The 19,549-nt window shown below is 40.4% G+C and overlaps 1 protein-coding gene across 1 annotated transcript in view; it reads left to right on the top strand.

Annotated features, from left to right (window-relative positions):
- MNAT1 (MNAT1 component of CDK activating kinase) overlaps nucleotides 1-19,549 on the top strand; it is a 125,528-nt gene that overhangs the window by 17,236 nt on the left and 88,743 nt on the right. The window lies entirely within an intron of this gene.

Below are 19,549 nucleotides of genomic sequence, written 5' to 3'. Positions count from 1 at the left end.
TGAGAAGACTTGTTGTGTAACTGCCTCCTCTGTGGGTCCTCTGTATTTTTTCTGAGGCACTTGGGCAGCCGTGCCCCTTCATGTGCAGGTTTTATCTGTGTATTTTTAAGCTGAATCATGAACAGAAGGGTTGTGCTTTGCCAAGTACCTGTGATTGTGCCCTTTGTTGTTACATGTGCTCAGAACATTGTGATTCTTCCTCCAGTTTTTTTTGTTTTTTTTTTGCAAATACAAGCTTTGTGTCTGGCCTTGTCAGTGTAAAATGTTTCTATACTTTGTACATGAAGACATCAGACATCACTGGTCATGCCTTTCCTGTGTAAAGGTGACAGGAAGAAAAGGTGAGCAGTGGTATAGTTAGAGAGAAATTAAAAACTTATTTGCTACATGTTTGTGTTGACTTCCACTTGAGTCTCCATGGTCACTCCAGCTAATGGAAGTCCATATGTTCCCTATGCCACAAGCTTGTCCCATCCTAGTATTCCTATCCCTTTTTTTTCTGGCACTGAATGGTGATTGAGTTCTGGCTGTGATGCATTTGTGGGTTTTAGACTAGCTATCAGCTGAATTAGCTCCTAGCACTGCTCCTGGGTAAGTGTGCTGTTATTATACAAGCACCGGGGCTTGTATGTGGGGTGGGAAACTCTGGCAGCCCAGACAAAAAAATAGGATAAACTACTGTAGGACTTGACTCTACCTTGCAGTTTTAATAGCCATGTGTAATACCTGTATAAATAAAAAAATTATTGTATTAGGTGCTTGTATGCTTCTTTGTTGGTAGCTTCAGTGCTGTGCCAGGAGAGTGGCTGTCTTGGTAGTATTCCTACAGCATAAAGTGGCCACGTAGGTGTGTGCCAGCCATGCAGAAAATACCTCTGATCTCAGATGATCCCACACAATTTCCCCAGTACATACTGTGGGAGTTAATATGTTTGTTTTAGTTGACAGCCTGAACATGCAGAGGCTCCATTTTTCTTTTTCTTAAACACAGTATAGCTGGGATTTGGATTCAACTTAAACAAATTGCAAGGAACTGCCTCTTCATGTTATGTAAAGTTTATATGCCTGAGAATAAAAGGATCATTTGTGGATTACTGGAAGTGTTGCAATTTGAAAAGAGCTATGCTGGCTAGGGTACAACTTTATACTTGAAGTGGGGAGAGTTTTCAGATTTCTTCTCGTTCCAATCTTTCCATAGTCCTTCCAAAGCTTGGGCTGGGGGATTTGGTTTACAGTGGTCTTCGAGCAGTGGCACCAGTGGGAATGAAAAGCTGGTATGAGATGCTGCTCAGAAGGACGATCACTGCACAATATGGTACTTTGTAAGAGCTGTGGTTTTCATTTTGGGTATTTGTCTTCTCTGAATAAACAGAAGTGACAGCAGTGGGAACGACAGTGAAGCAAGTTTGATATTTGATGCGTCACGACTGTGACCAAGCTGCTTTTTCTCTCTTTTTTTTTTTTTTGAGCAGTGTTCACACTAGTAGTAAGTAGCCAGAAAGCCTCTCATGAGTCCCAGATGATAGTTCTGTGCAGGGAAAGGAAAAAAAAAAAAAATCCTTGAATTAGCTGTTGTCTAATAAGCAAATTGGAGCAGAAAAGGTGAGGATATAGCGGGGATGTAAAATGCTCAGTTTCCTCTTGACTCAGTTGATAGTCTTGTGTAAAAGTGCTTACTCAGTTTTATGTGTTGTTTTTCAGTGGATTTGCAGGATGGGGAGTAACATTAATGTTAGAGCTTCATGCAGTGTTGGTTTAAGCAATTAGTGGTTGTATTTGCAGCTTTATGCTGTTTCCCTTTTCCTTCTTGGAGTAGAGTTAGGTGGGCTGGTGTCAGGGGTTGTTTGCAGTATCAGAAGGTGATAGCATGCATGCAAGTCATCTTCAATCCCTGGCTTGGGAAGCCATCCCACAACTTTGATCTGCCGTGTGTGCAGGTGGAGAGAAGGACAAGGAAAAGTCATGCTCTCCTTAGCCTCCTGAAAGTGCTTTGTGTCCCTGGAGTGCTAAACTTGGGGTCTTTTCAAAGGATAATAGATGCCATACAGGTGAGTCAGCCTTTTGTGCTGAGGGCCAGGTGCTGGAATTATTTTTAAGCTGGCATGCTAGGACACACTCTGGCATTGATCACGTTTGTAAACACTCCTCCAAGTTGAGGAAGGCTTTTGTCTTGTAACCGGTTTTCCTGAATGCTCTGGGAGTGACTGGCTTGACGCATTTTCCCCAGGTGGCATCAGCAGCCTATGAAATACAGAGGAAGCATTTCTGCTGTGTGACCTTTACAACAGGGTGATCTTCAGGAAGGACAACCAAGAGTGAGTGTTGTTAAATTTTTGGTACTTTGCCCAAATATGTTTGCTTTTGACTCCAGAGCAGGGAATGAAAGGCTCCATGTCTTGGACCAATCCTTAGGGCAATCCAGTTCTTGTCCTTGTTTTTCTGCTGCATGCAAATTTGATGGTTGACAAGTCATTTATCCAGAACAGGAAAAAGATAACCTTTTTTTTTTTTTAAGTGGTGGGAAGATATTTTCTGGTATTGCCAAGAGCAGAGTTGTAGTATGTTGTGCTGGGTTTTATGTCAAATTTAGGCTCTCACTTTTCTGAAAGAGAATTCAAACTTCCCTTTAATAATCTGTTACTCGTTTATAGCCCTTGTTTTTGAACAAAGGCTCAACAGCATTTGTCTGTAGCAAAGAACAAGTGAAAAGTAGTTCCTGATGATTTTTCCACAGTATTTGGTGTAAGTGTTGTCTCAGTGCTAGGGCTGCACACAGAGGGGAACCGTAGGCAGTCCAAGCTCCACACTGTGTTGCTAGGGAAAACAAAAATTTGATTTATATGGGAATTATACAATGCATATAAGAAGCATTTTTCTCAGGTCCCTGCATCTGGCTTTTTGTTTTCTCCTTTCTGTGTAGTGGGTTTTTGTTTGTTTGCTTCCAGTAGGCCACAGTCTAGAGGGGCCTGATCTTGTAAACAGGAATGAACAGGGTTTTTGTTTACTGGTGATACCTGTGGAACTGTTCAACTAAGTACATAGAGCTGAATCTAAGGCCTCCTTGGAGCACACCAAGTATGGAGGTTTTGTTTCCCCTTCTTCCTCGAGACCTGTACTCCCAGAGGGCCACAAAGTCAACTTGCCTTTCCTGTAGTAGCTGCCTGAAGGATTAGGCTGGATTTTTTTCATAGTAAATAAGACTTGACCCTATTCACATTTTTACATGTCATGTCTGAGATTGGCTGAGCAGCAGTTTACAGCCTATACACACATTTTTAACTTACCTATGATGACGTATTGAGTTTTAGCATGCCTCTTAAATGGGTAACTTGGGGATGGAAAAAGTGACTTAATTGTATATTGTCAAAAACAAAGAACTTATTTTGGCATGGCCGTTTAATGGACCATTTAGCTTCACTTGAATCTGGTTTTGCTAAAAGCTGCTGAGCAGAAATCACATGGGTTTGTCTTTTGGTGACAGCTGTTGGTAGGTGAGGGTACGATGAAGGTGCTGGTGACAGTATGAGCTGTTTGACATTGTGCCCAGAGAACTGCTGCCTTGCTAGCAGAACCAAAACATACTATTATCTTATTAGTGCATTCATATCTTTGTGCAATTAAACATTATTATATTTAAGCCACCTCTACTGCACACGTTCCCACAGTTTTAACACTTTATCTTTTAAAGCCTATGAGAATTTGACTGAGATTTAATTTCAAGTGTACAGTGTGGGAAGCAGTTGTGATTGTATCTCTATGGTTAGAGCATGGCTGCCCTGAGGAGTAATAGTGTGAATCGGTATCTACAGGTCTTCAGCAACCAGATAAGAGGGAAGGACCAGCAGGAAATACCTTTTTGTGGGGGAGAGTCTTTATTCCATGGGAGCACTTTCAGATAAAAGGTGAAAATTGATCATCTTGGTAGCCTTAATTTTACGTAAGGGCTGATCAGCCAGGAAGATTCCTTGTGGTGTTTGATAATGCTGATTTCTGTAGCTCTTAAAGAAAACAGGTGCCTCAGTTCCAACGCTTGAAAGTTTTGCAGCCAAGCACTTGACAGTTCTGGAAACTATAAAATAAATTGCTATTTGAGGTGATATTTTGGGGAGGATTATTTTTTTTTGAGTAAGCATATACGTCTTTAAACTATCTGAGTCATGTATTCTATTTTTTAATACAAGATGGTTTTGAAGACTCAGCATGTCACAGTGGTGGTGATACAGCACAAAGCATAAGGTGACATGTAAAGGCCTCCTAAAAGGAGGGAAAAGAAGGGAAAAGCTTTTATACATCCCTAGGACCTCTGAATTCATTGATATATTTATTTATTTCTAATGACCCTGTCAGCCCCTGTTGACAGCAAGCTGAGTAGGGTGATGGGTCCAGTTTTGGGGCTGACATCCCTTTAGCCCCAGTTAACTAGATCACTGAGGGAAGGTGGTAATGGTTATGCTTCACCAGTGCAGACTGAGTTGTCTTTGTTTCTCTCCCACATCTTGGGAACGTCGCCTGATCTTTGGATTTCATGAACAACTGTAGCTTGTTTTTACTGGGGAATTTTGTTAGACTGGTTAACTTTCTACATTAGATTCAGAACATCCTGCAGTAGGTGTCACCAAACTTGTTTTACAGGGTTTTCCAAGGAAAACACCCAGTATGGTTTCTGCCCTGGGTGGGCTGATAGGCTGTAATTGCTTTCCAAATACTTCCATTGTGCAATGTCACCATCAGTCATGAACTGCCTGTGCTCTTAACTGGATTGTTGTCAGGGTTTAATTGTTGAGTTCATGATAGCTGCACTAGCCAGGGTGCAATTTCCACTGTCTACAAAAAGCTCATCTCTTCCTTACCTTTGGATCCCTTTTAAAAAAAAAATTATCAGTAAGCTTGGTTTATGTCCTTTGTGGAAGTACATAAGATGATCACTTTTCTGTACCATTGTAATGTTTCTTGGAGAAAATGCTGGTGAATGGTAGAACATCTTAACACCTGTATCCAAACTGCTGCATGTGGTTTCAGGGTGTGGAAGCAGTGTGGATTACCCTTTCTATTAAAGTTGCAAAGTTCAGGTTCATGAGGCTCTGAGAACTTTTAGAGAACTTAATAAAATTGTATTATCACTAGCAGGAGTGTGGATTCGAATAAAGTAGACTGCTAATCATAGATATTGGTGATGAGTTGAAGGACATTGTCTTGTGAGGATTGACTGTGGCAAAAGGTCTTGCATTCATGAGTAGCAACAGTTAATCAGAGAAGGAGGTTTTTTTTAGGTGCTAGTTTTGTCTATAAAGGAGGCATATGGGAAAAGTTGTCTGTGTAAGCCTGTTACAGAACAGCCCTTAGCACACAAGTAACCATGTACCCAAATGTGTGGCAGAGCCCTGAGCTCATGCTTTGAAATCTGAAAAATTCAGATTTTGCACAACTGAAAACTAGTCTTGGAGCTCTGGTTGAAGGAGCCTTGTTTCCCAGGTTATGCCTGTTGGACATCAAGGACAGATTGTGCATTAAGCTTGCTGGATTGAGCCAAATAATTAATAGAATACATAATTCCTTAAGATGGTGAGAGTAAATAATTTACAGTTTGGGATCTTCTTAGAGATTAATTTTTGAGTAGAGAGAATTGTATCTTGTGCATGTGCAGTTTGTTTTGGCCAAGAAGGTTCAAGGTGATCAGTGTTAAGTGAGGACCTCCAAAATGCCAGTAATTGGAAGGGTCTGTTTTCTGAAAACTGATCCTTTGCTTTTTTTGAGTTTCTTTACTGTTCCCCAGTCTGTTGGTCATCTGGAAATTTGCTAGTGGCTACTGCTTTATTGGAGGTTCTGCTGAATCAAAAACTCACTTGTAAAAGAGATGTTTTGACCAGAGGGTGTTGAAGAAGAAATCCTGTCATTGTAATGAAAAGGTTATTATTTGAATGAGACTAGGAGCATAGAAAAAAGATGATAAAATTCTGTGTTCAGAGACTTTCAGGCTTCCCAGAGAGATGCGCTCAAGGGTATATTCTCCTGATTTGGTTTAATTTGACTGCTCTAGATAATATCAAGTGTTTATTATGTGTGATTTATATGGATAAGGAAGATACTATTCACTGTTTCTCAGACCAGGAGCAACAGTCTTTACGCATGACTTTAATGCAGCTGTTGTGAGCCTAAATAAATGCTGCTTTTAAATACACGTGCAGATCCCGGGTAATTACGGAGCCTTGTGATGTTTATGAGAGAACCTGCAGCATTGTTAAATGCCTCTCAGCTGATGTTTGGATAAAACAGAGGAGCTGAAATATTGTTTGGAACTGACTGGCTGAATCTTGGGCCAGATTTCCATTTCTGTACTTGTTTCCAATGGCTCTTTACTGAATCAGTGGGACTAGTGGGCTATGGTACCACACAGCACAAGGCTGTTGGCCATGGATAATGGTGGAGTTTGGTCTTCTGTGTGATATTTGCAGCTGAAGTAGTGAGGGGAAATTGAGAACTTTTATTTCTTTTCCTGTTGTCATTATGCAGAGGTAGGAATGAACAAAAACATTCTGCAGAACAAGTGAGTTAGACCAGTTCTACAGAGGGTGGCAGGTGGCGTTTATGCTGAACCAGACATTCAAAAATACTTCTTCCAAGCTTTTTCCCTGCACAAATACTGAGCCACACACAAATGCCCAGCAAATCTGTGCTCAGAGTTTATGCATGGGAGGAACTCCACATAGTGAGGAACGCATTTGTGGATATTTATTTGACTTCAAATGATTTGACAACAATTTGATAGTGATCAGCTTACCAATGTGGGGAGACACCTGTGAGGCATCCTCCCCATCCTCTCCAGTCTGTGGTCCTGGTGTCTGCATCCACTGCTCAGGAACTACACCAGGGTGTTCTGTTTTGTGTGGTTTGTGGCATAACAACTACTGGTATAAATACAGCCAATAATGTAATTTATTTTGTTAAATTTTTTTTTTTTGCTTTTGTCTTTTTGATTCTCCATTAATGTGTTGTCTTGCTTCTTGGTCCCGCATTGTGCAACAGATTCTCCTTGTTGTCTCTCCTACTAACAAATAATAAAAGAATGAATATGCATCACAAATTTTCATCATGATAAATTTGCTCAAAATGTGCTGCAACTTTGGCAGAACAGTTTGTATTGCCTCTTTGTTATGGTGAGTAATGGTTTTGCTTACTTGGAGTCTTGTTTGATAAACTGTGAAGCTACCTCCACATTCACTGAAATAGGGCTGAGTTTTTATTCCCTACAACTTGTAGATAATGGTTGAGATGCCAGCATAGCTAGTGAAGGTCTGACACATCCTCCTTAGTTTTGTTTAATCCTTTCCTCTAAAAGTAGTTGCATTGAATGTGACCTTACAGTTCAATAAGTTTGTGTGATGTTCACCAATTAGTTTAATGTACTAAAATAGCAATTTTCATTTATTTTTAACCTTGAGGAAAAAAAAAGTGTTTTGTTTTGTTTTTCTTATTAAATTTGCAATGCAAAAAAAATGTTCCCTACCAAGCTTTAAGTATTAAGGTCAGGTTCACTGACACCCTTAAAAAGGAAATGGCAGTCTGACCTGCTCAATGTGGGGTGGGGGGAAGGAGGTTTTGGTGTGTTTTTCTTCTCTTTTCTTTCTTTTTTTTTAATAAGTCAAAACATATTTGGTTTTGAGATGGTTTCACTAGCCATATGTTGTGTTTTGTAGGCTATTTCAAGACATCCCTGAACTATTTATCAAGCTGTGTCCCACCGAGAATGTAATCTTAAGGTCTCCACTGTTTATGAAGCACAGTCTATATTTTATCTCATGCTGAGAAAAGATGTGATAATGGTTGTTTAGGGATTATGTGAAAATGGAGTGAGGAATGACCCTTAAAAATTGGTAGCATGTAGGAGATTCCCAAATGAGACCAGGGAGGCAGGGAAGCTGTTTGAATTGCTACTGTTGAGGCTTTCTAATGAAGATGTCCTTTGCACTGAGGCTGGGCAGAATGAAGACTGGTCAGATAAAGAAGCTTTTTCAAAAAAATGCAATAAAATCTGTTGGGTTACAGAAACCGAAACTAAGCATGTAACTCCAGTAACGGGCTTTTGTTAGTGCTGCAGCCACAGAGTGTGATAAGGTGCTTGTGATGCTAAAGAGTATTTGTAGATGGGAAGTGCCAGCTCTGGGAAGTGAAATGGAGCAAATGAGCTTTGGGCATAAGGCTAGCACGGGCTCTCCTAAATAAGCCATCCATTGCAACAAGAGATACCTTACTTGGTTTTGGGTTCATTCTTGACATCTCCTTTAGCTTTATTAGGTTACAAAATAAGTAGATTTGTCCAAACCTTAGTGCTGGGGTGCAGAGCTCTGTGTGGTCTGTGGCACTTTTCAGGGACAAGTGTTCTGCAGGTTCCTCTGGGCGGTAGTGGATGGCTCTGTAGAAATGTGGGGAATGTCCTACTGTGTCAAAGATACATGTTTTTTCCCCTACATTTTAAAAAAGATAAATTCACCAACCTTTCATTCTTCGCAAGTGGATTTTTCTTTTTTGAAACTTCCAGTCTTACTTTTTAGGAGACACTTGCTCAGGCTTATTTCCTTAAGGATCAATTCTGTATTTGGATGTAAAATGGCAATAAAATGTTACTGAGTTATATTTTGTTTGTTTTCCTTTCTTGTGATGAGATTTTCTGTAACTTAAGAGTAATTTAGACTCTGCTTTATGAGATATTTAAGAACTGTATAGAGATCATTCTTCCTTCTCTGACATCCAGCTATTCAAATTGTAATACTAAAGGCAACAGAGATTTAGCAAGTCATTCTAAATGGTGTTTTAGGGCAGGAAATAAAGAATGCCCTAATCAATTGAAATTCCAGTAGGGAATTGGGATATGATGTACAGTTACCTGCAAGCATCTGGAATACTGGAGTAAGTGCTCTCAACAGCAAAAATACTACTGCATCCTTAGTATGAAAAAGGCTATTGGTGCTTTTGGTTTGTTTCACTGGAAAAGGCAGCAGTCTTGGAAAGCAGTTTGTTCCCTAAGGTGATATTGGAAGAGATGGGAATGATGATTTGTTGAGTCATGACCACCACCTTTTGCTGCACAGAAGTCATTCATCTAAAGTTATTTTACTTTAATATCTGGAATAAGACCAGCTGAGAATGGTTACTCTTCAGTTTTCTTCTGTGCTGTTGTATTAGCTATTAAAGACAAACAAGCAGAATGGTATCATTTCTTTCTTTTTTTTTTTTTTTCCACAAGGTGAAAAAAATTCATCTAAATTAATCAAGTTGTGATCTGAGACATAGACATATTAGGATTTATGCCAGATATGATAAATGAATTAGCTATTGATAAAATCATACAAATCTGTGTAATTTCTGAAAGACTGCTTTAGACTGCTGGCTAAGGGTTAATTCTGTTTATGAACAGAAGGATTAGATGCTAGATCTACATCTGTGCCACCTGTGTCGTTCTTTAAAAGTTTTTTTTCAGTATTCAAAGATGCAGGTAGTATTTTAGTATCTTCAGCAAAACTGGCTTTTCTCTCTCCTTTTTTATTTTTCTTCCTGAGTTGTTGTCTTGGAATTTCAGAGTTTAGACCATGTATCTAGGACCATAGACAGGACTGGAGGCACCTTCTTGATTATCAAATCTAGTTACCTGTTGAAGGCAGTCAGGTCATCAGATCCTCCTTGTGAGCTTATGAAACTTCATTTTTAAAGGATATTTCCCTGTTCCTCCTATTGGGTGTGGTTCCAGACTCTCACTGTTGTGGCGGGTGAAAACTACAGTTTCTAGTGTAAATTTTTACTGGTTGGACCTGATTGTTCTAATTTAAGGAGAAACAGCAGAAAAAGCTACTCTGATAAACCGATTTTTGTAATGTTGTCATCATCCTGGTTGTCCTTTTATGCATTTATAGGGTGAGCTCAGCTCTTTTGAGAATGAATGACCAGAACTGCACATGTCATTTTGGATGAAGTCTCCTTATATCCTGTTGGTGTTTCCATCTTTTTAACAGCAGCAGTTCTTCTGATACATCCTTGGGTTGCATGTGCCTTTTCATGACTGCATTGCATTGCAGTGACCACGAACTACTGTTAAATTGGTATTGGGGTGTCTCTTTCTCTCCTTGGTGCTCTTTAAAGTCAGAGCTGCCAGTAATTTTGTGATTTGTTTCAAATGCATTAAGTTGTTTTGTTTGGTTGTGGTCCCTTCCAACCTTAACCATTCTGATTCTTCTGTTGCTCTTGTGAAAGGACTTGCCTGTAAAGTAGTCTTGCAGACTTTGTTTAAAATATTCTGAAATATTTTTGGTTCTCTTCTTTTTAGCTATTCTGAAAAATACTTTGTACACTCGCTCTGCTAGCCTATGTGTTCTTGTTATTGTAACTATTGTGTTGTAACTGCTTCAACTTGCCTTTCTAGACCTCAGTTGATCAAACAGCTTTTAAAGTACCCTGAAATAATGATGGACACTTTTTGGGTCCTTATACTTTTGGATCAAGCTGAAATAGTTGTGTATGCCGTAAAAGCTTTGTAAGAAGGAAGGGAAGGACAGATCTTAATAAACAGCACTGCGTGGCGTTGAATTCAGAGCTTGGGAAGAGAGGAACAGCTTTTTATGCTCTCCCACCCAGTGGCTATCCCCAGTAAATTAGTTCTGGGGTCTTGTTCAGACAAAAAGGGCCTTTCTGGGGATCCCTGGGCATGCTGGGCATCTCCAGAGTTTCATTTGCTGTGGTTACTTGCATTGACACTGATGAAGAGCTCTCTTCTAAGGGAAATATTTCTCCTAGAGTTGTCTTGCCTTGGATCTTATTACGCAGTTTGTAAAGAGTGTGCTGAATGCTGGGGAAGGTATTTTATTGCCAGGGTTTTTTGATGATGTCATCCTGTGTCAGCCTAAGCTGTTCAGAGGCTGCCTGCTGTAGTGCCATCCTCTTCTCTTGCTTTGCAGCCCAGCTGTGCTGGTGCTGATGTCACGGGCATGTCGGCTGTTGGGATATCTCCCTTTGTCAGAGCTCTTTCAGTGTCAATACAGGGGTGGCAGCTGCCTGAACAGGAGCATTGTTTGTGGGATGGCCTAACCTGTCTGAAGTCTGCAGGAAGTTTGGCCACTAAACTTGTTGGGACCTGGAGTTTGCTTGAAGGTTCTCCTAAGTTCCGCTTGGAGAGCAGATCTACAAAACTTTTTAGGTATGTAGTGATGTTTACAAAAGTACCTACCCATGCTGCTGGGCACCTACCTGCATTGTCTGGTACTAAACACGGTCCCTCTTCCCTGTTCTCTTCATGCTTCAGCTTCTCTAGTGAATGAGTCTTCAAGACTTTCATGCTAGTGGTGTGACACACTTGCTTTGCCTAAGATTTTGCATCTTAAAACATCCTGCTTCAGCTCTCTCAACCTGGCTGCTTGTTCCTGCCTTTACTTTGCCCATTGCTAGTGCTGGTACCAGCATTTGTGAACTCTGTGGTGAACCAAATGGGAGAGTTCTTCTGGCTGAAAAACAACCCATCAAATAACCATGTGGCTACAGAGATGTTTGTTTCTGACCTGTGGGAGGGGACAGCAGTGGAAGGACAGTATCCAGCGACGTGGAGGCTGATTGCAGCAGCTGCTTTGGCATTGGTGCCGACTTCACGTGTAGAAATACAGTTTTGGTGTTGCTAGGCTGCATATATAAACTCAAGGTTGTTACGACTCATTATGAGAATGGGAGTTGAATGACCAAACTCAAAGGTTAGGACACCATTTCTGACAAATTACGTAAAAGGCAAGAGTTGATTTTATTGTATCGTAAAACAGGATTCATGCAGGAGCTCCCAGGTACCATTTTGTCATGGCAGATTGTTTTTTCAGTCTTTTCAGACAAGGAAGCTGAATGTTAGGACAGTTTTCTTCATTGCACATTGCTTCTTGAGCACTGACAGTGCATTCAGATCTATTCAGAACATGGATGATGCTGTTATTGCTCCAAAAGACTGTTTTTCTGAAGTTGTTTTTGAGAGTGTGTACATACACCCACACTGACTTTCAGTATTTGAATAGCTTAAGGAAACTGGACTGTGCACTTCTTATGCTTTGAGTGAAATACAAGCCTATACCTTTGGCAGAAATTTGGCTTGGTTCCTCCCAAAAGCTGGAAGAGAGGAGCCAACATATGCAGATCATTCCGCAGTTACGCTTGCAAGAGATTGGTAAGGGTTTTGATTTTTGAGAGGGTTTGAAACACTTGCGTGTTTCCCATTGAGACCCCAGGTTTTTATGGAAAACCTTTGTCGTATGCCTGGTTCTCTTTCAGATACGTGTTTTACTAGGTTTATCTTCTTACTTTGTGAGATTAGAAACGACATATGGGAGTGTCCTGTGACAAGCCTTCAGTAATGTGGGCAGGATATCCCATCATGCCACAAATACCTTTTGATTTTTTATTTATTTCCCTATTTACTGTGTAGCCGCGTTTCCTTGTCTCGCTTCCACATGCCATTGTTGCACTGTAAAATGCACTGAGTGTAGAGAACAGAAGCTAGGAGCCTTGTTTTGGGTCAAGTAAAAGACTTCTTGTGTCCCCAAACCGAACTTTGGGTCCCCAAGGTGTTTATTATCTGTCGTCTAGATTTTAGTTTTTACCAGTGTCATTTCTGGTGTATGCAGGTCTTCTGTAAGACTGAGGAAGTGAATGCTCAAAATACTTGACTTAGAAAGACCTGGCAGCTCTGGGGGCAGCTCAACCCACACTACAATGTAGGATTTTCTCATGAGGTAAAAAATGCACAAGGAGGGAGAAGGCAGCAACGTGTTTTGTATGGGTATGGTGTGAGATCTTGTTAGTGATAAGTGTGTTTGTCTTGTGAGACAAAGGGCAGTGGTGAGCAGGATCTTGTCTAAAAAAGTGCAGTTTCTGCATTTTAGACATGGAAAATTTCGTAATTGTATCTTAAGTTCAGGTGTGCTGTGGGCAGCTGCTAATCCTGTTACCTACCCAGTTTGGTGTTTGAGAACCCTGATGAAAACTTGCAAAGGTTCTTATTCAAAGAAAATAAAGCATAAGAAAAGGATTATTGACATAGCTGAATTATTATTTTAGTGCATATGTTTGCCCAGTAGACTGTAATGGATTTGAAGTAGTTGTTCTGGTACACTTGGTAAATTCTTGATCCATTCTGGTATGCCTGGTTGTGAAAACACTTATTTCTCAATGCCACACAGCTGCTCTTGGAGTGTCAAGAATTGCCCTGTCAAGTGTTGGCCTCGTTTGTCCAAAGTGACATAATTGGGCTGTAAGACATGTTTCTTGTGATTGTGTGTTTAATTGACTGGGCAGCAGTATCTCATAAAGAACCACTTCTGTTTAAATACCTATTGAAATATTTTCTCTGTATTATTCAGAGTTGATACCAGGAAAAGTTGCTCTCACTTTTTTTCCTTGGAAAAAAAGAAAAGAAAGGCTCATTTGTACTGGATAAATGTGAATTAAGTTTCAGCTTGCTGCAAATTCTCTTGTCAGCTACAAGCCACTTGAAATGGTTTTGTAATGGAGATGTTGAAACACAATGGGTGGTGGAAATGTTTCTGTTTATTATTAATTGACTCAGTATGTCTCTTTTGCTTAAAATGCCAGTCATTCAAGGCTGCAGTTCAACCACTACCTGATGTGCTTGCTTTCTCGTGAGTGCAGTTGAGATGAGCTGAGCTGTGTATCAGGGTATGTATAGGAGTGTTTGGAAAACAGGGTTAACTGTGGCTGAGTGTCTTCTACATTTTTGAGGTGTCTGGGCTCATTTAACCTCCTCCTCTCTGCAAGACAGAGCACAACTCGTCTGCAAGAACAAAAAGAAAAGTGTGCGTGTGTGCATCCTTTTCCCAAAAGATACAGTCTAAAAGCAGGATTGTATGCTCAGCAGCTTGGCAGATGATGCTGAGAACTGATGTACTACAGACATAGGCATAGGACTTGAGTATTTTCTTGGTTTTGCTTTGTTATTTAAAGGAGGGGGTTAAGTTCAGCTCTCTGGAGTCTCAATACTTTTGAAAAACAGATATTAACAAAGTAATCTCTGAGGTTTTGTTTTGCAGTGCATGTCTAGGCTGAGCAGAGGGGAGCTGGCCATAGCTTAACAACAATGTTTAAAACCCCAAAAAATCTCATTTATTGATTGATGGAGTTGTGATTTCTGCCTTATTGCCATAACAAGCTGTAGCCTCTACATGGTGCATTGCCTGCTTGAGAGACCTGTTCATTTACTAGTTGAAGGCAGACCCTTTGAGTTTTTTGGCCAGCTAAGGTTTTGAGAACATTCTGGAGTTGTCTCCCTACAAGGTGAGAATAGCAAAATCTCATCGGTAGGACATCACAGAATCTGAGCAGAGTAAGGGTGAAAGAGGAATTGGTATCATCTTCTCCCAGTTCCCTCTTGTACTTGGCGGACAGGGAAGAGACAGCATAAAACCTGCAGGCAACTGCTTCTGCAAGTACCTGAATAAGGATTTCTGAATTCCTGATGCTGAGGTGTAAAAAGGAAGATACTTCTTTTTGTCCTTAGCTCCCTATTCACCTGAGATCTCATAAGCTCCTTCATTCTGAAGCTCTCAGAAGCAACTGGTGTCATTGCAGTCAAGCCTTTTTCTCCTTCCTCAGGTTTTGTTCCCTAACCTGTAACATGGACAAAAAATAGCATTTGCTCAGTTCCCTTAGCTATTTGTATCACAGAGATCAGAATTACTGCAGACTGTAGGAGGAACCTGCCTTAGACATTAGGAAGAAATTCTTTAGTGTGAGGGTGGTGAGACACTGGCACAGGTTGCCCAGGGTTATTGTGGATGCCCCATTCCTGGAAGTGTTCAAGGCCAGGCTGGATGGGGCTTGGAGCAACCTGGTCTGGTGGGAAGTGTCCCTGCCCATGCAGGGGGGTTGGGACTAGATGATCTTCAAGGTCCCTTCCAACTCAAACCATTCTATGATTCTATGATACTAGGTTGTGCCTATTATTCCATCAGCCTAGAAAGTACACCTGCAATGGCCAACTGCAAATAGTAGATGAACTCTCAGCTGTGTAGCAGGAGCCACTGTGGATTATGAGGACTTGCTAAATGTACTGAAGGTTACGAAATAAACAGGTTTGACAGCTCCAGATTGGGCCATTCTTGCCTCAGTTCAAGAATCTCTATATAAGAACACAAAAGTGTCTAACCCAAGCTTAGCAAAAAGCCTGTGAATGTTTCTAGAAGCATCTTTGATTGAAAATATCTAGATGTCTTTCTGTAAGTTTTCTTATGTATGTGTGCTCTCCATTGGTTTTTAATGTTCCCTTGCCATAAATCAAGAGTAATTCTGTTTCTGTAAGTAAATTTCCCTCTGAGATCAGAATTGAGGAAAAAGTGAAAACACTTTTTTTTTCCTTCTTCGTTTTCTTTTCTGATTCTTTCCATTCCATTTTTTTTTGTGATTCAGGTCTTGTCTATGTCTTGTAGGCTGATTATTATTTTTTAATCTAACCTGTTTTTTCCATTGTAGAGAGGGTAATTGTTTTGCATGTTACTTAAATAACAGAAACATCTTGGTTATAAAAGCTGCAGAAGAGGGGTTTAGAGATTCTAAATATTTGATACTGTTTAAAAAGTATATCTACTAAAAATAACCTTTGTAAAGAAGGGTAGTAACTCATTCTGTAATATTCCTAGTCAACATCAAAACCTATAAAGCTTATTTTTTTCAGTTATGCAGCCATTAATAATTTCAGAAGTCCTGCAAATTTTTGCTGCACTCAGCAGAATCTTAAGATTTTAAAATAAATGATATCTTGTACTCCTGCTTGTGAAAGTAGCTCTTTATTCTGTTTTGTTTGCATTCTTGCAAGCCAAGCTAGAAAAGTAAGCAGCACCATCAAACTATGCTGATCTTGTGAGCCATTTTCATCTGTTCAGTGTCGAAGAGGCTTGATTCCTTATCTGCCCTCATCCCTCCATGAAGTGGATGTGTGGGGAATGCAGGACTGGGCACAAATCTTGTACCCTTTGAAGACACTTTGTCCAAAACACTCAGTTCCAGTGAGTGTAATTTAGTTGATGTGTCACAGCTTTCTGGGGAGGAACCTCTGCTTGTTTTCTGCAGTGTACCAAAAGCATTTTTAGTATGATCCTGATGTCCCTGAACACTGACATGAGGGCATCTAGTGCTATTTGTGCGTTGATGGTGCCAAACCATCTTGATGCTTTGTTATTTGCTTTCCTCAAAAATGTAGTGTCGTTCTAGACTGCTTAGGGACTGAGCCATTTCTTAAATATTTCATGAGGATGAAAGAGAAGAACAAAACAGATCAAACCAGTATCCATGGAAATGAAAATGAGAAATACTCATGTTTATTATCTGGGCATGGAAGACCAGGAGACTTTATTGTTCCTGGAGGTGTTGTGATTGCTTTTGTTGGTGACCTTACTAATAGTCTACCCTTCTTGTCATCTCATGTATAACTCCCTGGGCATTTTCTGTTGAGATCTTCATCTAGATTACCTATTCTCAGGATACAAGCTGAAAATACATATATGCATATGAAAAACTGCTGATTTATGGCTCCTAATTTAAGGAAACTCATGGACACCTCTTTTGGCCATGACTTGGAGAAGTTAAGCAGGTGATTTGATGCTTTGCTTGTCTGAGGAAAGCCATGTATGATGTGTTGGCTAACAAAAGATGCACTGAATGATGTCCTGCTTCCTTAAGACTGTCCTTACACTAAGGCAAATAGAAAGTAGTTGGACTTGCAGAGAAATTGAAAGATCACCTGAATTGGTGTGGTCTGTGTACCACAGGGAAGCTCAGCAATGCCAGCTGTGGTGTTGGGTGTCCCCATGTGTTGCCTGGGATGTCTGGATGTTACAGGGATTGGGTATCTTTGATAAATTGCTGCATCCCTAAAAAAACCAAACAACAACAACCAAAATAATGCTGTATTTTTTATGGTTACACAGTGAAGTATATTTTTTCCTAGTCACGTCTTGTTTTTTTTTTGTGTTTTTGTGTTTGCACTGAGTATTGTATAAGATTAGTGGTTTGGAGGAGTTTTTCTAATGTAAAGGCCACCTTTACTGGAGTCTGCCTGCCTGCTGTATACATGAGTTCTGACTTCAGTGGTCTGTAGAGAAACCAAAAGGAATTTTGTTTGAGAGGAGTTTGGTAGATCGTTTTGTACCGTATTCACAAATGAGATGGAAATATATGACTAAGTGTGCTTGCCCATCACTGGGAAAGCAGCTGCATTTTGTGGGGGCAGGAGTGATGGATGTGCTAGGAGGTGAGCTTGGGATCTAACTAACTGTATTAAAAATTGAATGATTTTATGCGATGGAAGGGAGGCAGGATTTGGACTGTCCTTAGCTTGTCCCATAAAACCCCTTTTGAATTCAGAAGAATTATTTAAGAATAAATGTAAGGGTGGTTGATAATGAGTGAAAGAACTTGATCACCTAATGTGGGATTCCCATAGCGTGGTGTTGACTCATATTTTTTTGTATGGAAAGCTATTTTCCAGCCTTAGAAACACAGGTTCCAGTTTGGTAAGGTAAACCCTCTCCAAGGAGGGATTTTTTCCATAGTCAAGTCCTGTGTAAACTTGAAATGTCTTTGATTTATGGGAGGGGGGGAGGTGAAGTAGTTCCAGGTGCTACTGTCTGTGCACAGTGTCTTGCAGATTGGGACCCTGTTCTGTTGGTCCTTAGGCAATACCATGGTAAAAAAAAAAAGCACAATACAAACACCTGCACCTGGATCCACCTACCAAGTGCTGTAGCTTCACACTCCCTTTTCTATAATTTAAAAATAAAGAGGAGACAGGGTTTGTGTGGGTTTTTTTGTGTTTGTGTGGTGTTGTTTTTTTTTCCCCTCCTCCCTGTGCTCTGGTTGCTGTGTTGAGAGAGACACATAAACAGCACAAGCTGCCAAAATGAAGGAGACAGTGAAACTGTCCTTATGTACCAGACTGAAGCTTGCACAGACCTGTTAAGGGGAGGAAGGAGAAAAGCCTTTCCCTGCCTTGCATATACTGTTGCTTCTCCTACAGTGGGGAGCTATATTATTTTCATAAAGAAGCATACTTCTTGAGCTGATGTCCCAGTAGCTTCTGAATTTTGGGCTTAGTGTGCAAAAAGGTTTGATCTTTCCCTTCTCAGAGAAATTTTATTTAGATGTGCTTGATTTTCTCACAAAAGGTATTCTGGAGCAGGAAAATGTCCAAGTAAATTCAAGATTTGCTCTTCAGTGTTTGGCAGCTGCTGCTCAAGATCCATTTTGAAAGTGTGTTCTACTTGTATTAAAACAAAAAAAGCTCTTTTTTTTTTTTTTTTTTAATTGTAAGATACAATTGTGTTTGTTTTGCATTTTTTAATCTTGAAAACAGAAGCTGGGTGAAGCTGGTTGGCTCTGGCCAGTTCTGACTCTAAGTACTGGGACCAGTTTAGTTGGGGGTAGGTCAGCAGAGTGAAGGATTTGTTTAAGTTCCTTCACAACCAGGTCAGTATTGTTTCTCTTAACTTGTTTAGCTTTTGTGCTGGTTTTCTGAAGGTACAATACAGCTTAGCCCTTAATGTACAACTGTTTTGGCTTCAATATAACAAAGCTATAAATAGATACCCCTTTGCCTCCCCAGCAGTAGGAACTGACTGCAGCAGGTGTTGTCCTCTGCTAAAAATTTTCACAGTATTGGTACCCAAGTACTTAAAAAAAAAAAAAAAAATAGTTTCTTAACATGTGTTCTTCCTTTATTAAATATCAACTGACTGGTCAGCAAGCATCTTGTTAAAATCTAAGATCTTCATTAAGGCAAAAGAAATAAAACCAGAACAGTATTTTTTGTTTATTTCCATGCAGCCTCTGTGTAAAGTATATTTTGTGTGAAATTTTAGAAGTATTAATGGAAGGCAGAGGAGAGCTGCATAATGCTGGTCACTGGTTAAAATAGTATTTTGATTCTTTTAGCTGTGTTGGGCTGGAGTTTAGCTCAGGTTTCTTATAGCAGTTCCTCCATGGTGACACTGATAGATGCTTGGAAGGCTGTGAGCAAAGTTTGTATCCCTGCTTGTGCTGTAATGTCCCTTGCACTGTGGGGGGCTTTTTGTGCAGCAAGGTAGTCCTCAGAGTAAATAAGGAAGCTGTGGGTGCCCTCTCCTTGGAAATGGTCAAGGCCAGGTTGGGTAGAGTGCTGAGCAACCTGTTTTAGTGGGAGGTGTCCCTGCCCATGCAGGGGGGTTGGAACTAGGTGATCCCTAAGGTCCCTTCCAACCCAAACCGTTCTGTGATTCTGTGATCTTGCAGTCTGGTCCATGCAAAAGGAGTTTCATGGTGTCAATACACAAGCTTTCTCTTGACAGAAAATGCATCATTGTGTTTGGATTAATTTTCATAGGTCTTTGGGCAGGGAGATTAAATGCATTTGTGCTGCTGAGATTGTTCCCTTTCAGCTGTGGTGGGGAGCTCCTGCCTCCTTGCCACTGTTGAGTGCTGAAGCGAGATCAAGGGGAGATGCACTGTGTACTTACCATGTGTGTATATACAGCAAAAAGGGGGGGCA

This window comes from Apus apus, chromosome 5 (genome assembly GCF_020740795.1).
Source record: "Apus apus isolate bApuApu2 chromosome 5, bApuApu2.pri.cur, whole genome shotgun sequence".
Classification (NCBI taxonomy): domain Eukaryota; kingdom Metazoa; phylum Chordata; class Aves; order Apodiformes; family Apodidae; genus Apus; species Apus apus.
Note: the sequence above shows the minus strand (reverse complement) of the source record. Positions and strands in the feature narration are given on the sequence as shown.